This window comes from Mytilus californianus, unplaced genomic scaffold (assembly GCF_021869535.1).
Source record: "Mytilus californianus isolate M0D057914Y unplaced genomic scaffold, xbMytCali1.0.p SCAF_5, whole genome shotgun sequence".
NCBI classification, from domain to species: domain Eukaryota; kingdom Metazoa; phylum Mollusca; class Bivalvia; order Mytilida; family Mytilidae; genus Mytilus; species Mytilus californianus.
Window position 1 is genome coordinate 54,419,083 of NW_026262701.1, and position 19,427 is coordinate 54,438,509.

The following is a 19,427-nucleotide window of genomic DNA, read 5'->3' on the forward strand; positions in this document are numbered from 1 at the left end:
CATTTCTCTGAGGTAGTTATGACACTCATACAACACATGCAGTTCTCTGATCCAATGAGGTAGGTGACTCTCATACAACACATGCAGTTCTTTGAGGTAAGTGGCTCACTCATACAACAAATGCAGTTCTCTGAGGTATGTGACTCACTCATACAACACATAAATACTGTTTTTGGAAGTATATTACTTATTCATATATCTGACTATGGGGTATGGGTTTTGCTCATTGTTGAAGGCCGTACTGTGACCTATAGTTGTATACTTCTATCTCATTTAGTCTCTGGTGGAGAGTTGTCTCATTGGCAATTATACCAGATCTTCTTATTTTTATAACACATGCAATTGTCTGAGATGGTTGACTCATTCATACAACACATGCATTTTTCTGAGGAAGCTTATTTGCTCATTCAACACATGCAGTTTTCTATGGTTGGTTACTCACCCATACAACACGTGCAGTTTTCTGAGGTAGCTGACTCACGCATACAACACATGCAATTTTCTGAGTTAGCTGACTCACTCATTCAACACATGCAGTTTCCTATGGTATATGTAGGTGACTCAGTCATACAACACATACAGTTTTCTGAGGTGGCTGACTCACTCATACAACACATATGTACAGTTTTTGGAGGTATGTTACTAATTCATACAACGCATGCAGTTCTCTGAGATAGCTGACTCACTCATACAACACATTTAGTTTTCTGATATATGTGACCCACTAGTACAACACATGCAGTTCTCTGAGGTAGCTGACTCACTCATGCAACGCATACAGTTCTCTGAAGTAGCTGACTCCCTCATACAACTTATGCAGTTCTCGAGGTAGCAGGCTTACTTTTACAACGCATGCAGTTCTCTGAGGTAGGTTACTTATTCATAAAACACATGTTGTTCTATGATGTACAAAAATGTATGTTAAAGGTAGGTTCAATCACCAATATTATACAACACATGCAGTTCTCTGAAGTAGCTGACTCACTCATACAACACATTAAGTTTTCTGATATATGTGACCCACTAGTACAACGCATGCAGTTCTCTGAGGTAGCTGACTCCCGCATACAACTTGTGCAGTTCTCTGAGGTAGCAGGCTTACTTTTACAACACATGCAGTTCTGTAAGGTAGGTTACTCACTCATAAAACACATGCAGTTCTATGATGTATAAAAATGTTAGTTAAGGATATGTTCAATAACCAATTCAACACATGCAGTTTTCTGAGATAGGTTAAGGATAGGTGACTCACTCATAAAACATATACAGTTCTATGAGGTAGGTTATAGGATAGGTGAATCTCAAATAAAACACATGCAGTTCTTACAGGTAGTTTAAGGATAGGCTACTCATTCATAAAACATATGCAGTCCCCTAAGGTTAGGTTAAGGAAATTAAAGGTGACTTACTGATTCAACACATGCAGTTCTTTGAAGATTAGGAATATATATATGTGACTCACTCATACAGCACATGAAGTTCTCTAAGATTGGTTAAAGAGATACGACTCACTCATACAACTCAAGGCGATATTGTTATGATATTGTAATTATGATATTTATTTATCTTGGTCTAATTTGTTTTGTGTGACCTTATAGTTGTTTACAAAATAATGTTATAATTGTGCAGTTTAGAAATCACTGGAACAATCATAGATATTGATGGAATGATTAGAACTTTCTATTTGACTTACATAATAATTCTGGAATGATCATACTCTACGATGTGTAATTTATACTTCTACCGTATTCTTAAAGTTTCTGTTCTACAATTTTCTAGGAGTTTCTCTTCTACAGTGTTCTAGAAATTTCTGTGACAACTATATATATATATATATATATATATATACAGACACCAAAGTTAGACTTTCAGATTAGACATTATATACTTTGATTCTCCGAAGATCCCTGGATTTGTTGAATTGACACTTTTATTTACGTTTACTACATCATACTAGATTGTGATCTTATTGGATGTATTCCGTTACAGTTAATAGAAGAATTCCGGATAAAGAAAAGACAAAGGATCAGACTTATATTTTAACAGTTTAGTTGACATTTCAATTTGTATAAATATTTCTTGTAAACTTGTGACTGATAAATCTTGTTAAATTTTATTATTGATTTGTGTCTTTTGTTGGCTACAATTTAAAGGTGATTTCTGGCCGTAACAGAAATTGGTGGCTCGTCTGGCTTTACTTAAATTTAAGATTAAAATTTTTTCAGAGTAAATAGATTTTCAGTTTTTTATTGATTAGAATTAACCGACAAAATTCAACAAAATGGCATTTGCCGGTAAATTTTTGAAAACGCCAGACCTGGAGTGGTTGGATAAATTAAAGAAAGAGGCATTAGTGTTGCTTGCTAAACATCTGAAAATAGATTTTAGAGTATCTACAAGAAAACAAATTATAAAAAATTTGGTGATCATGGTAATAGACAAATTAGTTGATGCAGAAATTTTTGGTGAGGAGGCTCTATAACTTAAGGTCGAAAATGTTGATGCTATCCAATTAAAAGAGCTCGAATTAGAACATGAATTTAAATTAAAACAATTAGAAAAGGAAGATGAATTTTAATTTAAAACAATTGGAAAAAGAAAAAGAAGAAAAACAGGCAGAGCTTGAAATGAGGGAAAGGTAAGAGATGGAGAAAATAAAAATTGAAATGGTCAAAGTAGAAAGCAACACTAAAGTAGAGTCAAAATCAGAACATTTTGATGCAGCAAAAAATATATGTTTGGTTCCCCCAACAACAAAACAGTTGGTAAATATTTTCCACAGTTTGAAAAAATTGCTCAAAGTTTGAAATGGCCAAAGCCTTATTGGACTACAATGCAACAAAGTGTTTTTGAGGGCAAGGCAGCTGATATTTACTCAACACTTTCTTCAGAAAAAAGTTCTGATTATGACACAGTAAAACAGGAATTTTTGAAAGCTTATGAGCTAGTGCCAAAAGCATATAGACAGAAATTTAGGTCTTATAAAAAGTTTGAATCACAAACCTATGTTGAATTTTCTAGGGAAAAAGAAGATCTATTTGATAAATGGCTTATGTCAACGAAAAAAGATAACAATTTTGATTAAATAAGACAGTTAATGTTATAAGAAGAGTTCAAGCAGTGTGTTCATTTAGACTTAAAAACAATTAGATGACAAAACTGTTGAGACAAGTTTCAAAGGTCAAAACTTAATTTTATAAATAGCTGTGTCCATTAACCAATCCCAGCAAAACATACTTACACCTTTTTCAATATGTGAATTATATATCATGTTCGTATATAATTTCTGTACAGACTTTTAAAGCTTTGCTGTGTATACTATATACATTTATTTTGTAGTAATTTCTATTGTAACCTGATTTGACTTTTCTTATGTAAGATAGTTAGTGTAAGAAAGGTGTGTGTGTAAGAAGATTATCAGGTTTTACTCATTTGCATATAAGCAATGATTTTTCATCAGTAATGATCTGTGGTAATCAAGTAGAAACCTTCTTAATAATTTAAAATTGATTAAACTGCACCTGGTGTTTCGGATATTGTTTAGGTCATTTTTGACCAAGGCCGTAAATCCTCATCAGGTACCCTAGCCTTGTATAATTATAATTACTGTGTAATTAAAATTCGATCAGTTCTTACTGTGGTAACATATCAAATATAGTAGTATTTTTAGGGCTCATTTTATAAATTGACGTGTCCATTAACCAATCCCAGCAAAACATAATTACACCTTTGTCAATAGATGAATTATATATCGTGTTCGTATATAATTTCTGTACAGACTTTTAAAGCTTTGCTCTGCTTTGCTTTGAGCGTACTGAGAGTAAGCCTGTTGCACAGAATAAGAGTCTATCATAGACTAGTAATAATATGTCTAGTCCAAAATTTGATCCTTTTGAGAAGAAGTCACTAACTTGTGCTTATTGTATGAAAAATGGTCACCTGACTGCTGATTGTTTTAGAGTCCAAAAGAAGAATGAAAGAGATACTAAACCCAAGTCCAGTGCTTGTACGACACACGTTGTTACCAATAAGTTGGAATGTCCTACGAGTCAGGCTTTTAAGTCCAGTTTTGTGATTACATGGAGGATTATAAACCCTTTATGTCTGATGGGTTTGTTTCTATTATTGATAATACTACTCCTCAGCCTATTAAGATTTAACGGGACACTGGAGCTTCTCAGACTTTGTTGGTAGAAGGTGTGTTGCCTTTGTCAGAGGAGACTTCCGTTGGTGCCTCCGTTTTGTTACACGGTGTGGAGTGAAGTTGTATAGATGTTCCTCTCCATTGTATTTATTTGAAGTCAGATTTAATTACTGGACCAGTTGTTGTAGGTGTTCGTCCTAATATCCCTGTTTAGGGGGTTTCAATATTGCTATGAAATGATCAACTTCGGAACAAAGTGGTGCTGAACCAATTGTTATCAGTGAACCGGTGGTGGATGTTAAATCACCTGAAGATGATGCTGAACTGTATCCAGCTTGTGTTGTTACTAGGGCGATGGCAAGAAAACAACAAAATGAGGATTTAAAAGAACACCAGGATGATTATATGGACCTTTCTGACACTTTCCTTGCCGACATTGACGGTTCCTGTGGCTCATAAAAGGACATAATAAGACCACCTAGTACTAACGAGCATGTAATTATGCCATGGCCAGACGTGAACAGCCATTCATTAGACAAAAGAAAGTTTGTGGAAGAACAAAATAAAGACCCTGAGGTTCTTCAGCTTCGCAAGAGGGCTCAACCACAGGAGGAAGTAGACAAAGTGGCCGGATGCTATTACCATCAAGACGGCATTTTAATGAGGAAGTGGAGGCCCCCTGATGCTATCCCAGAGGAGTAATGGAGAGTGGTATACCAAGTGGTGGTGCCTAAAGTCTATAGGCAAGAAATTATTGGTCTAGCCCATAAAACCCCTTGGCTGGACATTTAGGTATAAGGAAGATTTGCCTTAAGATCTTGCAGCATTTCTACTGGCCCAGACTTAGAAATGATGTCACAGAATACTGCAAATCATGCCATATATGCCAAGTTGTCGGTAAGCCTAACCAGAAAATACCACCAGCACCACTTCTGCCAATTCCAGCCTTTGAAGAACCTTTCAGCCGAGTACTCATTGATTGCGTTGGACCTTTACCGAAGACCAAGACTGGAAATGCGTATTAATTGACGATCATGTGTACACCCACTCGCTTTCCTGAGGCTATTCCGTTGAAGAATATCAAGACATCAACAATTGTCAAAGCTCTTATCAAATTTGTCACGGTAGGAGAAGTCTATACAGTTCGACCAGGGTTCAAATTTCATGTCAGGTTTATTTCAGCAGGTCGTTTACCAGTTAGGGATTGCTCAGTATAGGTCAAGTGCTTATCATCCAGAATCTCAATATGCCTTAGAACGTTTTCATCAAACATTGAAGAACATGATTATAACTTTTTGTCTTCAATTTGACAGGGACTGGGATGATGGTTTTCACGTTTTACTTTTTGCGGTCCGAGAGGCTGTTCAAGAATCCCTTGGTTTTAGCCCCTTTGAGTTGGTATTTGGTCATACTGTAAGGGGACCTTTAAAATTGGTTAAGGAAAAATGGCTTACCGAACACACTGACTTGAATCTCTGGACTATGTATCTAGATTTAAAGAAAAAATGTATACTGCTTGTCAAATTGCTCAAAACAACTTAAAACCTGTTCAGAATAAGATGAAAATATGGTATGATAAAGATGCCAGGGACAGAGTTTTTGAGCCTGGTGATAAGGTACTTGTATTTATGCCAGTCCCTGGACATCCTTTACAGGCTAAATACTGTGGTACTTATACAATAGAGAGTAAAATCAATGATTTGAATTATATTGTAAAAACTCCAGGTCGGCGCAAACAAAATAGAGTGTGTCATATTATTATGTTAAAACCATATTTTTAGCGTACTATTGAAGGTGAGAGTTAACCAGTTGCCACTTTAGCCATGGTTCAATTGGAGAACGATCATAACAAACCTGATATAATTGAACCATCTTTTGATTCTAAGACTATGGAAGAGACAGTTACATTGAAAAATTCAGAAATTTTGTCAAATTTGGACTCAAAACTTGCACATCTGACTTTTGATCGCAGAGAAAAATTGACAACTTTGGTATTTTTTTAAAAATCTTTTTCCAGATGTGCCAAACAAAACCACTGCTGTTTGTCATGATGTTGATGTAGGTGATGCTTCTCCAATTAAGCAACATCCTTACCGGCTCAGTTCACTAAAACTTGAATTTATCAGACAAGAATTTAGATATATACTTGACAATGATATTATTAGGCCGAATAACAGTGAATGGAGCTCTCCTTGTCTTCTTGTGCCAAAACCAGATGAAACCTTTCGTTTTGTAACTGATTTCAGAAAAGTAATTTTGTTTCATAATCTGATTCCTATCTGATTCTAAGGATAGACGACTGCATTGATACATTGGACAAGCAAAATTTTTGAGCAAATCTGATTTATTGAAAGGTTATTGGCAGGTACCCTTGACACAGAGTGCTCGTGAAATATCAGCTTTGTCACACCAGACGGCTTATTTCAGTATACTGTCATGCCGTTTGGTATTAAAAGTGCTCCAGCTACATTCCAAAGAATGATCAATAATGTTTTAAAACATTTAGACTGATGTTATGCTCATATTGATGATCTTATTGTATGTAGTAATAGCTGGGAAGAGCATTTAACAAATTTTATGATACTTTTTATAAATTGTCACAATCAAATTTGACTGTTAATCTTGGTAAAAGTGAATTTTGTCAGGCCACTATTGATTATTTAGGGTATACAGTTGGCCGAGGTCAAGTGAAACCTATAATGGCTAAAGTGAATGCAATTACCATATTTCCTCCTCCTACAAATAAAAAACAACTATAAGGCCAGTGACTGTATCATTTGTTTCATGTGTATATCACAAATGATTATTCGGTCAATGCAATTTGACTGCGAAAATAGCACACCTGCAGTATAATACATTAGTTGAATGACATTAATACAATTCAGTCATCATTTAATAGAAGGACAGAAATATAAAGATGTATTGTATATATGTTGCCTAAATCACATGAAAATTGCAAGCTCTTTTTAAAAATTTTAGCTTACCTTCTAAATAGTTTAACGTCACAGTACCCAAATTGCACAGAGTACCCAAATTACACCTATTTAGCAAAAATAGCAGCGGGAAATCATACAAGTTTTCTTAGAGACTAAACAAGTTGTATTTTTATGATTTGACATTATGCACGTCTTTCAACATAGGTAAATATATTCAAATATACACAAAACGTTCACAGTATATATCAACAGATGAAGTGTTCCCTGAAAAAGTAAAATGTACGGAAACGTCGCAATGCGACGTCCAAACAAAGTCATCTTTAAAAAATGAGCAAATAAAATATGGTACAAGCATCCATTTCTTAAAAAAATTAATAGTAAGCATGGACTAATGTAAAATTGTTCTAAATATTTGAAAACAAAACATCTGTTATTCGGTTTTTAAGGATGTGAATTTAAGCATTGATACAATTTGGGTACTCCTCATTACATAATCATGGATCGTTTGGAGGTCTGTTTAACCCATTTTTCTATGATTCAATATGGATTCAAATTAAATTGGTGAAACCATATAGTAAACAATGATACATCTACGAAATAAACACAGAACGGAAACTTTTGTCTGGATCATAAATAAACGTAGGTGAAAAAACGGTCAAAAAAGGTGCAATTTGGGTACCCTCACGTTAAACAAATATCAGTAATTAGGAATAAAAAAATGGGTATACATGCTTCATGTCTTTGGGACAGTAACGCAACACTATAATACATTCACTCAAGATAAGCCATCAGAGCACATCTAAAGATCAACAGACAGTCTTTCTCACCTAGAGTGTAGTCAAGTTGTAAATAAATTTAACACTTAAAAGATCAGCCATCTACACTGATTTTTATGAAATATAAAAAACTAAGGTTTGAACAAAGAGCACCAATAATTGTGATTATATAAAGATACGAAGATGTGTTATGATAGCCAACAAGACAACCATCCACTAGAGTTCAAACGAGGTGGATACATGTATTAGCAATTATAGGCAGCTGTATGGCCTTCAGCAATGAGAAAACCCCATACCATATAGTCCGCTGTAAAAGGCCCGACATGAAATAATGTTTGCTGATTGAATAAAAAAAATAGATTTGTAACAGTTTGATTTCTTGATATTTAGATTTTAATAATTTTGATTCTGAAATAATTCTTATATATTTTGCATATCCACAAATAATTGACTGTGAATGAGCTGTAAGAATTTGTTTACACACCAATTAACCATGTTACATAATCTATTTCCATAAACAAAATGTCAATTTCACTGCGATAAAAAAAGTTGAAATTCAAAGAAAAAAAAACAGGAAATGTTAGGGCTCAGAATTATATAAGACTAAAGACATTTTTTTTAGAGGGTATTCATTTGTAAACTACTTTCGTAGGCTGCTGAATCCCAAACTTTCCACAAAAGTCATCCAGACTTTTATTCAGTTTGTGAGTTAATTAGTCTAATTTACACATCAATAACCTCTAGTAAAAAATGTGTTTAAGCCTTTAATAAAAATATTCAAGAAAACTTTATGCATGGTATACTTTCAATGAATTACAATTTCATGTGAATAATAGAAAGTGTGGGATAAATGTCAGTGATATATGCAACAGAACAACACAATTATATCAAACATAGTATACTATTTTGTAGTTTATACAACTTGTACTAGCTGACTAATATACAATTTTGTTTACCAATTTAAAGACTGTCGCTAAACTGATTGATCATTAAATTTTATTAAACATCCAGTCAACTAACAATTTTAACACCCAGATACATGTATCAAAAGAGATTTACCCGATTAAACTGGAAGTCAGTTGTTGTTATTTGCAGGTATGGGTGAAGATGTTCCAACCTTTACACAGTTTAAACTTTGGTATTGGTGGTGACATGACACAGCATGTTTTATGGAGAGTGGAAAATGGTGAATTGGATGATGTTCAGCCAAAGGTTTATAATACTGATTTCTAACATCATTTAAACGTTTTATGGGCTAACTGGATCCCTTCGTCTTTGAACTGATAATTTAAAAGTAATTGTGACGGTTTGACATTTTTCAAACACCCGTCTTTATTAAGTCTCCCAAACGAACGAAGTTTGGGAAGACTTATTGATTTTGCTCAGTTCTTCTTCTTTTAAATTTGAACTTGTCCGCACCCGTTCTCCAAAACCGCTTGTCAGATTAACTTAGGGTTCCACAATATGTTAGACTAATATGTCTAGTGGTGCAATCAGGGGTTTGTTTGTGCAATGGGGTTTATAAAGGGGTACTTTGAGGGGCAAAAAGAAAGGAGGGTTTTACTAAAGAACCCTATGGGATTTTATTTTTAAAATTTTTCAAATGATTATAAATTGAAAACCGTCTGTGATAGACACAATCTTTTTCATTGAAAATGTTCTAAATGATAAAGCACATTAAATGAAATACAGGGTTAGTCCCCAGGGGTCACTCCCATCCCCTGCCATTTAAGAAAGTTCTAATATCTTGTAAGTGGTCAAGATCCCCACCCCTAAACAATATGTATTCTGGTTTGTCATGCAAAGATGGTTTGAATGATATACAGGGTTAGTCCCCAGGGGTCACCCCCACCCCCTGTCATTTAAGAAAGTTCTAATATCTTGTAAGTGGTCAAGATCCCCACCCCTAAACCATACCTATTCTGGTTTGTCATGCAAAGAGGGTTTGAATGATATACAGGGTTAGTCCCCAGGGGTCACCCACTCCCTGCCATTTAAGAAAGTTCTAATATCGTGTAAGTGGTCAAGATCGCCACCCCTAAATCATATATTTTCTGGTTTGTCTTGCTAAGATGGTTTGAATGATATACAGGGTTAGTCCCCAGGGGTCATCCCGACCCCCTGCCATTTGAGAAAGTTCTTATATCTTGTAAATGGTAGAGATCCCCACCCCTAAACAATATATATTCTGGTTTGTCATGATAAAGCACATATACAGGGTTAGTCGCCAGGTGTCACCCCCACCCCCTGCCATTTAAGAAAGTTCTAATATCTTGTAAGTGGTCGAGATCCCTACCCCTAAACCCTATATATTCCTGTTCGTCATGTCTCGACCATTTGAATGACGTATAGGGTCAGTCCCCAGGGGTTCCCCCCACCCCCAATGTTCTAATATCTTGTACATGGTCTAGATCCCCACCCTTAAATCATATATATTCCTGTTCGTAATGTCTCCAACATTTGAATGATGTATAGGGTCAGTCCCATATATATATATATTCTGGTTTGTCATGCCAAGATGATTTGAAAGATATACAGGGTTAGTCCCCAGGCATCACTAATGCATATAACTTTACTGGACCAAACCAATTTTCACTGGACTTTGCCCAATGTCAGGCGACTCTTGGAATTACGAATTATAGGAGCTTCGTTTGGGAGACTTCGTAACAGCATCCTGTTACAATTATTTCTTGATCCAATCTTGCCTAAAGAAATATACTAATTTTATCTTTTAAAAACAGTTATCGAAGCAGTCATATGGAATTTATCCCCATTAGAATATTCATCCCATAGCTCAATGCACTGACATAGATTTTATGCCCAACAAACACACAAATGACATCAAATAACGTCACCTAAAACCAAACACTTTGACGGAAAGATAACAATTGGAGTCGAGCTTATTACAGAATTTTTATTGCAAGAAAATTTTCTCTCTTTCTTTGTTATATATGTTTAATATACTATCTATCTAAATTTTGATTTTTGAATATATAATACATTGTACTTAGGTCTAGCAAAAAATAATAATAGGTTTGTTCTTTGATGTCTGGAAAAATTTCATGTATGAATTTGCATATATGCTCAAAGAACAATGAAAGTCATTCACTTGTTATTCAACCATGAAATCAATATTATCTATGTTTTCTACATATTGACAGAGCAACATTGTTATCACAAACCAATCAAATGAATGACTAAAAAACCTGTGTGATTCTTATTTTCAGAACATGTAGTTTATAAAAAGCAATGGTTCAATTAACAAATAATAAAATTAAAATTACTTGCACTGAGTGCACAATTACATTTTTGTACTTAAGGTTTTAGTTGTAATACAATGCTCAAATTTTTACATTTGTTAAATAATAAAAGTTCATCACTGTGGATAGTCATATGCTTTAATTAGGTCATCTGATAACTTTAGAATAAACCTTCTTCAGTAGCCAATTAAATGATGCAGCTGGTATCAAATGAATGACTAAACATAAATTTAAGTATGATTTATCATGTGCATTATAAAGTCAAATGAATGAGTAGACTCTTTTATATATATACAATTATTTTACAGGTCGTAGTTCTTTTAGTTGGGACAAATAATTATTACCATACAGCAAAGAAGTGACAGAAGGTATTCTTGCCATTGTCAAAGCCATACAGGAGAGGCAGAGCCAAGCTCAAATAATTGTCATGGTAAATTTCGTATTTTAGTTTAGCATCAGTTTTTTTTTTATAAAGAGTTGTCATTAAATCCAAAACTTATCTGCATTAATACAATTAAAAAGCAGAAAAAGTTTAATTTCCCCCCAAAAAACAGACTCATTGATAAATTTATTAATGAGTACTTGATTTTCAGCAGAAATTTTATATGCATTTTAATGACATTAACATAGTAATGTCATTTGAATATCTGACTTTGGATACACAGAATGTATTTGATTTTAAACATTGTACTTCATAAACTCACCAAAGCTACCAGGCTTATAGTAAAGTACACCAGACACATAATTCATCGGTGGCACTCAAATCAATAACAAATTAAAGTTGAAAATTAAATGCATACAATATGCACCTTCTCTACTTTGTCTGATAAGCTGCTGGTTCTCCATATATCATGTGATAAACATTATAATTATTCACTATTCACTAGTTATCTGTCAGAATTTTTCGTTGAATATGAATATAATTATAACTGATGTAGTATTTTTTGTCAATGAGGCAGTGACCCAACAACATGAATTACCAAAAGACATACATGTATAGATACAATAACCCATTATAGACAGACTACTTACATTAGTAGTCAAGTTCTAAACTCTTAAAAAGAGTAATTTTAACAGAATATGAAAGTTCTACCATCAACACCAAATTATAAACCTCAAAAAACCATTAAGATGTGGCATTAGACAATTACTGATGAAGTTTCATTTCAGATAAATAATTTTCTAGGGCATAGTTATTATTTCATAACAACTAATAATTACTGCTGTTGCTACATTTATTCTCTCTATGTACATAATGTATGGCAGCTACATTTTTTACCTTTAAGCATATATATTATTCAAATAGCCATTAAAAACATTTTCAAGATAAAAAAAATCTTTAACTTGACACATATTAAAAATACTTTTATCCTATTGGACTTAACGTTCATTATTTCATATATTTCAGGGAATTCCTCCAAAAGGTGAAAAACCCAATCCATATAGAGAAAAGATTTCCATGATAAATGAGGGCTTATGTTCAAAATTAAGCAGCACTCCAAATATCACATTCCTGAATGCCGAATTTTCGACCTTTATTAATTCTGAAGGACTGATAGATTCAAAAGATATGTACGATTACCTACATTTTACGAATGAAGGATACATAAAGTTTTGTAAGCCACTGGTAGAAAAAGTACAGAGCTTGCTTCAGACATTTTTGAAGGTTGAAAACACTTCCATGCACTCGTCCTCCACAGCTGATTTGCTATGAGACAATACAACGTAATGAGAACATCCTACAGGTCGTCCAGATCTTTATGGCAGCGGCTAGGGTCACATTATATTTGTTTTTTGTATGCATTTGTTGTATAAAGCAGCCAACATGCCGTATCCCTAGCTAGCATCTTGAAATATAAAATGCTTTTTTTCAGGGAAATCCATTAAAATGTGTTGTAGCTTAGTGCTTTAAATGTTTTAATGTCAAGACAAGGTATCAGAGTTTTCCTGTTATTTTATCATTGAGATATCTTATTTTGTCCTCATTAAAGGTAATGGACTTTTAAGCTTAAGAAGGAAAATGCACAATATGAAGCTGTTTTTAATGTGTTTTGTTTCTGCTAGTACATTTTAAACATGTTAAAACAGTTACATAATTTATTTGAAAACTTTTAAAAAAACAAAATCTGAAAAAGAGTTAATACTTACTACATATTTATAAACTCCATTGAAAGTCCATTATTGGATTATAAACCAACTTATCAGATTGTACTTTTAATGAAAGGTTTATACGGTAAGATTGAATGAATAACTGTTCTGAATAAAAGTTAAGCATGTGTTCCATTTGAGTAGAGCTCAATAGACATATATATTACAGGGTCGAGTTTTATAAAAAAAGTTTGTTTTTTGAAATTTCTTTTATAAGTTACTAGACTTGTTATTCGAAGGTTTAAAGAGACACTAATCAAAGAGTTGGAGGTTTATTCAGATGAATTTTTATGATTTTCACATACTGTAAATTCAAAAATGTATGGACCTCATAAACAATATGTATGATGATATCCATATTAATTATGACTGAAACTCTATATCACATCCTAAAAAAAAACTGCCAATTTGACCAGGTATGATCATGTCCCTATTAATTGTATTTTGTAGGAGCCCTATTATATGAGTTTTTCATATCTTACCCCATATCAATCCTCATGCTGATGGACATCTTATATTGTTAATGAGTGTGTTGTGAAAGGTCTCATATAACATTCTTAATTTGTTCTAGCATAATGTGTTACAGCCTAAATTTACAATGACTAAATTTTACAAGACCTAGCTTGTACTTTTTGAATGACACAGTATAATTATACATTTGATTCTGTTTCATTTGAATTGATCATATTTCTATATCTAGGTTGACTTATAAATTAATTTTATTTCTTTATTTCAAATATTTATGTGTGGAGTGTAACTAACCAGTATAAACAAGAAAGTATGAATTTATTAACTAGGTAGATAAACATAAAATTCTACAAACATTAGTTTTTGTTTGTTTAATTTTTACAATTTTGAATAAAGAGAATTAATTATTTGAATCATTCTTGAGTGACCTCTATATCAAGAAACCATTTTTTTGGGAAAACAACTTCATAAAGTCATATCTCTTCACAATTCATATTGAATAAATCTTTTGAAGGGAATAATGGTCATGAAACCCATATTTCAATGGCAGATTTGGTCTCCGTACACTGTACATTTGAAATTAATTTAAAAAAAAAAGATGTAAGGCTGTGCTTTGTAGTTTCTAGAAATATAGAGTTCAAAATGTAGATATATCTCTTGGGTTATGTAAAGCAAATTTCTGATGAGAAATATTATATTTTGTGTGTATATTATATGTATAAGAATAAATGATTTTCCAGGAAAAATTATGAGAACACTTCTTATCATCTTTATTAAATGTATCACAAAATAGCATAAAATATGATAAATGTACAAAAATATCTTTTTTTCACACTGTTAAAAAACATTCTGCCAAATGATACCTCAACTGTCTGAATCACAAATTCATTAATTTCTTTCGGCTGAACCACAGATTCAATCATGTCTTTATGAATTTATTTAAGATTTTGATGTTTTTCTTAGGTATAAAATAAGGTGGTTGAAGATATTTGTAATTGTATTTGTATGAAATTATATACTCATGCATATAGTATAAATGTTTAAAATCAAAAAAATAAAAGATAATATCAGCTTATGAAAAAAGCTTAATATCCAAGATGGTAGCCTCACAGAGATGAGGTTAAATGCCTAGCTATAGTTTAACATTAACTATTTACCTTAAATTGTTTGTGGTGGTGTCTATAACTAAAAATTGAATTTTGTCATGTTTTATTTATAGATTTAAAGATAAACTTGCAAACTCAGTTAATATTTAAGTATTGTCAGTATGATAAAAATAAATGCAATATGAAGTTATAAACCTTTAGATTTGGTGGTTAATGGTTTTTGGTTTTATAATAATAACTTTTTTTCAGACATATTTTAGTTTTCAATTAATTGTATAATTAGCAGAGTACTACAACATCATCTATCTGAATGTGTGATCAACTGTCAAAGGTTGATAAAGGAGGTAATAGTATATTAAAAAAAAAGATGCAAATCTTAACCCTTATAGCAATTGACTTTTTATTATTTTCTGAAGTTATAGAGTTGCCAATTATCCTTATAGACATCACAAGTCCGCTTACGCTGTTTTGATTTTATAAACAAAGTGCTGATATTTGATATACAGCACATCCAATAAGGTTGAGTTTAAAATCACTTTTGCTAAATTAGATACATTTTTTGTCAAATAAGGTGATTTCTGTTGATTGAAGGTAATAACAATTTTGATTACAACCCTGTCATTTATTATCTACAGAATATACAGAGTATTATTTAGATTTAAATTTACTGCAAACTACAGCATTGACTGTACAAATTACACCCTACAGTGAATTGTAACTAAATCGCCTTGTGTGTACTATATGAAATATTTTTCTTCTTTCACCCGAAAAAGTTTATGAGTTAACCGATTTTCAGGTAGTTGATTTGTTCAATTTCAAGTTTTATTATGTAAATTTACATTTAAATGGACAAACACCTAAATGGGTTATGACATAAGTTCACATTTTTCTTAATACTTATTTTGATTCCATAACCTCAGATGAGGAGTAATAGGGGTTCTATACACTTATTTTTTTCAAATTTACACTTGTAATATCATTTATATTATTCGTGGAGCAGTGCTTCAACAAGATGTTGACAATATGCGGTGCATTTATTTTTCACAGGAAAAACAGATCTCGCATGTGCAATATAAATTTATGTATGATTGTTGATGTATTTCCCTCGGTTTTGGTTTGTGAGCTAGATTTGTTTCGGTTAAATCGATTTATGACTATTGAACAGCGGTATACTACTGTTGCCTTTATTTACATTGTTTGCATGTATATTTCCTTTTATGAACAATGTAATATGTGTAGCTAATACAAATATCATTTAAAGTAAACAACATGTACTTACTGATCAAATATTCAATGTGTGCTCTAAATTAACATTATTATATCCATTTATAAACAAACAAGTTCTTTAAGGAATGCAATATTTCTATTGTCCATTTGTAGACACTTTACAGCTCCATTTTGCATCCAATCTACAATAAAGCTGTGCAACAGATAGAGCACGAATCCTGTTTGATTTATAGGTTAGCTATAGTCGAAAAAGATCAATAACATAACTTGATAATGGAGAATTAAAACTTTAAGACATTATACTTTCCCGTTTTGCATTTAGTATGCAAAAAAACTTATCAAACTGTACTTTGTTTCATGTTGGGCCGTAAAGACAGCTGAAGTCCTATTTATAATCGAGTCAAAGACCAAAGACATAAAATGATTCAGGAGGTTTACACTTTCAGGCACTGTATAATTAAAAGTAAAGTCATCCGTCCAAGCAGAATCAAATTTATAGTTAACCATGTAGTGAGCTTGAATACTACTCAATTTAAGGCCAGAGTATGAAGATCAAGATAACAATTAACATGACTAAAGATTAAACCTGGTATCTGCACACCTCAATTTGTGCATACACTTTTCATCATTATCTTCCAATGTTTTTCTATGGGGAGAGTCTTATCATTTCTGATTTTCAAGGTTACAAGGAGTTACAACATTAAATCTTGTGTGTTCTGAAGAGTTTAGATCTTGAATCCAATCTTCGTGGATCACCATAGAGAGAGCTATCAATCCTTTACATATTGTGTCTGTTTGTTTTGTTCACGCATCGTTGTCAATATAATCGAATTTGATGCGACTGTCATACAAGTGAGAGGTTTAGCTAGCTATCAAACCAGGTTCAATCCACCATTTTCTACATAAGAAAATGCTTGTACCAAGTCAGGAATATGACAGTTGCTATCCATTCGTTTGCTGTGTTTGAACTTAAAGCCTTTTGATTTTGCCATTTGATTAGGGACTTTCCTTTTTGAATCTTCCTCGGAGTTCAGTATTTTTGTGATTTTACTTTTTAAATAAAGTTATTCTAAAATGTTATCAATTCAACACTGTAATTAGATCTTTGAATATTGTTTTTAATGATATAAATATTGATTTTATTATTAGTAAATTAAAATCAAAATAAATATTATTGTTTTATACATATGCACATTCACGGTTCTACAATCTGTATATACTGTAAATTCAGAGATTATTGCGAGGTCTTTATTAAAAATGCGACTGGGTAACTATCGCAATAATAAGAACTCGCATTCTGATGTCTGCTACATATATCTGTATGCAGATTTTCATGATATCGCAATAATTTATCTTGCATTTTTGTCCATTCTTGAAAAATCGCAATAATTAATGCACGCAATAATTTCTGAATTTACAGTACCTATAATTTGGCATTGCACAATGTCATGTTTTCTCTGTCTGTTAATGACGTGTTTACACTAAATCCATTAGATATTTGATGTGTACTGATAGATATTTTAGTCTTACATACATACTTTTTTTTATTAGTTGTTATTGGTTTTAAACTTACTGTTAGTAACTGCGAGTATTATCAGATCTATCTATACTACTAAAATAACGAGGTCCAATGTGTTAGCCGGCATGACTTTAAACGATGAATCAATTAATTCAACTTTATATATAACTAATATATGACAATGGTGTTGATTAAAAATTACTCCATTCCAGTCCCTTTTGTTTTCCACATAATTAATATAAAATTTCCAAAAGTTAACAAGTTCCGGGTCGAATCTGATACCAATACCAATAGTATATGTCACATGTAGTATGTATGCTACATATAAGGCTCTTTTCATTAGGAGCACCACCATGAGTTATGGTGTATAGCACTGTATCAGCACAGATTAAATGTGAGCATTTGCTTACCCAGTTCCTAAGCCTGGCCGTGACAAGACTTACTTCCAGAAAGTTAACCTTCTCAAAACATGAATAATAACATTGCAATAAAACATACGAGCACACCCCCTCACCTGATTAACCCCGGTTGTAGTAAGAAAGCCAGGACGGGTTGAAACAGAACGATTTTGAAAGTAGAGGGAAATGTGCACCTTCTAATCAACATGACTTTATCAGATGACAATACGAATACTTAAAATCCAGGCTAAAAATAAGGCGTAAGTACTTTAATTCAGTCACGGACCTGCGATGTCGCATATGTGTTCTAGTACTTGTATAAAAATAAGAAAATGTAGTATGATTACCAATGAGACAACTCTCCACAAGAGACCAAATGTCAAAGAAATTAACAACTATAGGTCATCGTACGGCCTTCAACAATGAGCAAAACCCATACCGCATAGTCAGCTATAAAAGGCCCCGAAATGACAAATTTAAAACAATTAAATGAGAAAACTAACGGCCTAATTTATGCACCAAATAATGAACGAAAAACAATTATGATACACAGCAATACACGAGTACCACTGAAATACAGGCTCCTTACTTGGGACATGGACGTACAGAATGTGGCGGGGTTAAACTATTGTGAAGGCACTAACCCTCTCCTAACCTGGGACAGTGGTGTAACAGTACAACATAAGAACAAACTATAACAATCAGTTGAAATAGGCTTAACTCATCAGATGGATACTAATAGAAATACATCTAACAAAAACGCAGAGTGTACGTGGCAGGTTACTTATACATCCCCATAACAAAAAAGACACTAGGTACAAATCTTAGAGTACTCACAGTTACTGACAGCTAGTTCAAAGCCAATAACAACTAAAAAATCAATCAGTACACATCCAACATCCAATGGATTTAGTGTAAAGACGTCATTAACAGTCAGAGAAAACAATGACCTTGTGCAATGTTGTGTCTTTTTTGTTGTGAGGATGTGTAAGGACCATGCCACGTCTGGTCTGTATTTTTGTTACGTATTTTTCTGCTTGGTATCGACCTGATGAGTTAAGCCCTTTTTCAACTAATTATTATAGTTTGTTCATATGTTGTGGTGTTACACCACTGTCCCAGGTTAGGGGACGCCCACATACATGTTTAACCCCTCCACATTCTGTTTGTGCCTATCCCAAGTCAGGAGCCTGTAATTCAGTGGTTGTCGATTGTTGCTGTATATCATATTTGTTTTTCGTTTATTGTTTTGTACATAAATCAGCCCGTTAGCTTTCTCGTTTAAATTGTTTTACATTTGTCATTTCGGGGCTTTTTATAGCTTAAACATTATGTTCATCTAGTTTGAATATTGAGCGGAACCTTTTGATCCTCAGTGCATCTTGAAGATGAAAACTATGCTGGGAAGTCTTTTTTATGATTAATATCTAAACTTCGAAGAGAAT

At 32.9% G+C, this 19,427-nt stretch overlaps 1 pseudogene; it reads left to right on the forward strand.

Annotated features, from left to right (window-relative positions):
* The window catches only part of LOC127702646 (platelet-activating factor acetylhydrolase IB subunit alpha2-like), a 35,604-nt pseudogene extending 17,992 nt beyond the window's left edge, over positions 1 to 17,612 (forward strand).
* Positions 17,613 to 19,427: the final 1,815 nt, after the last annotated feature.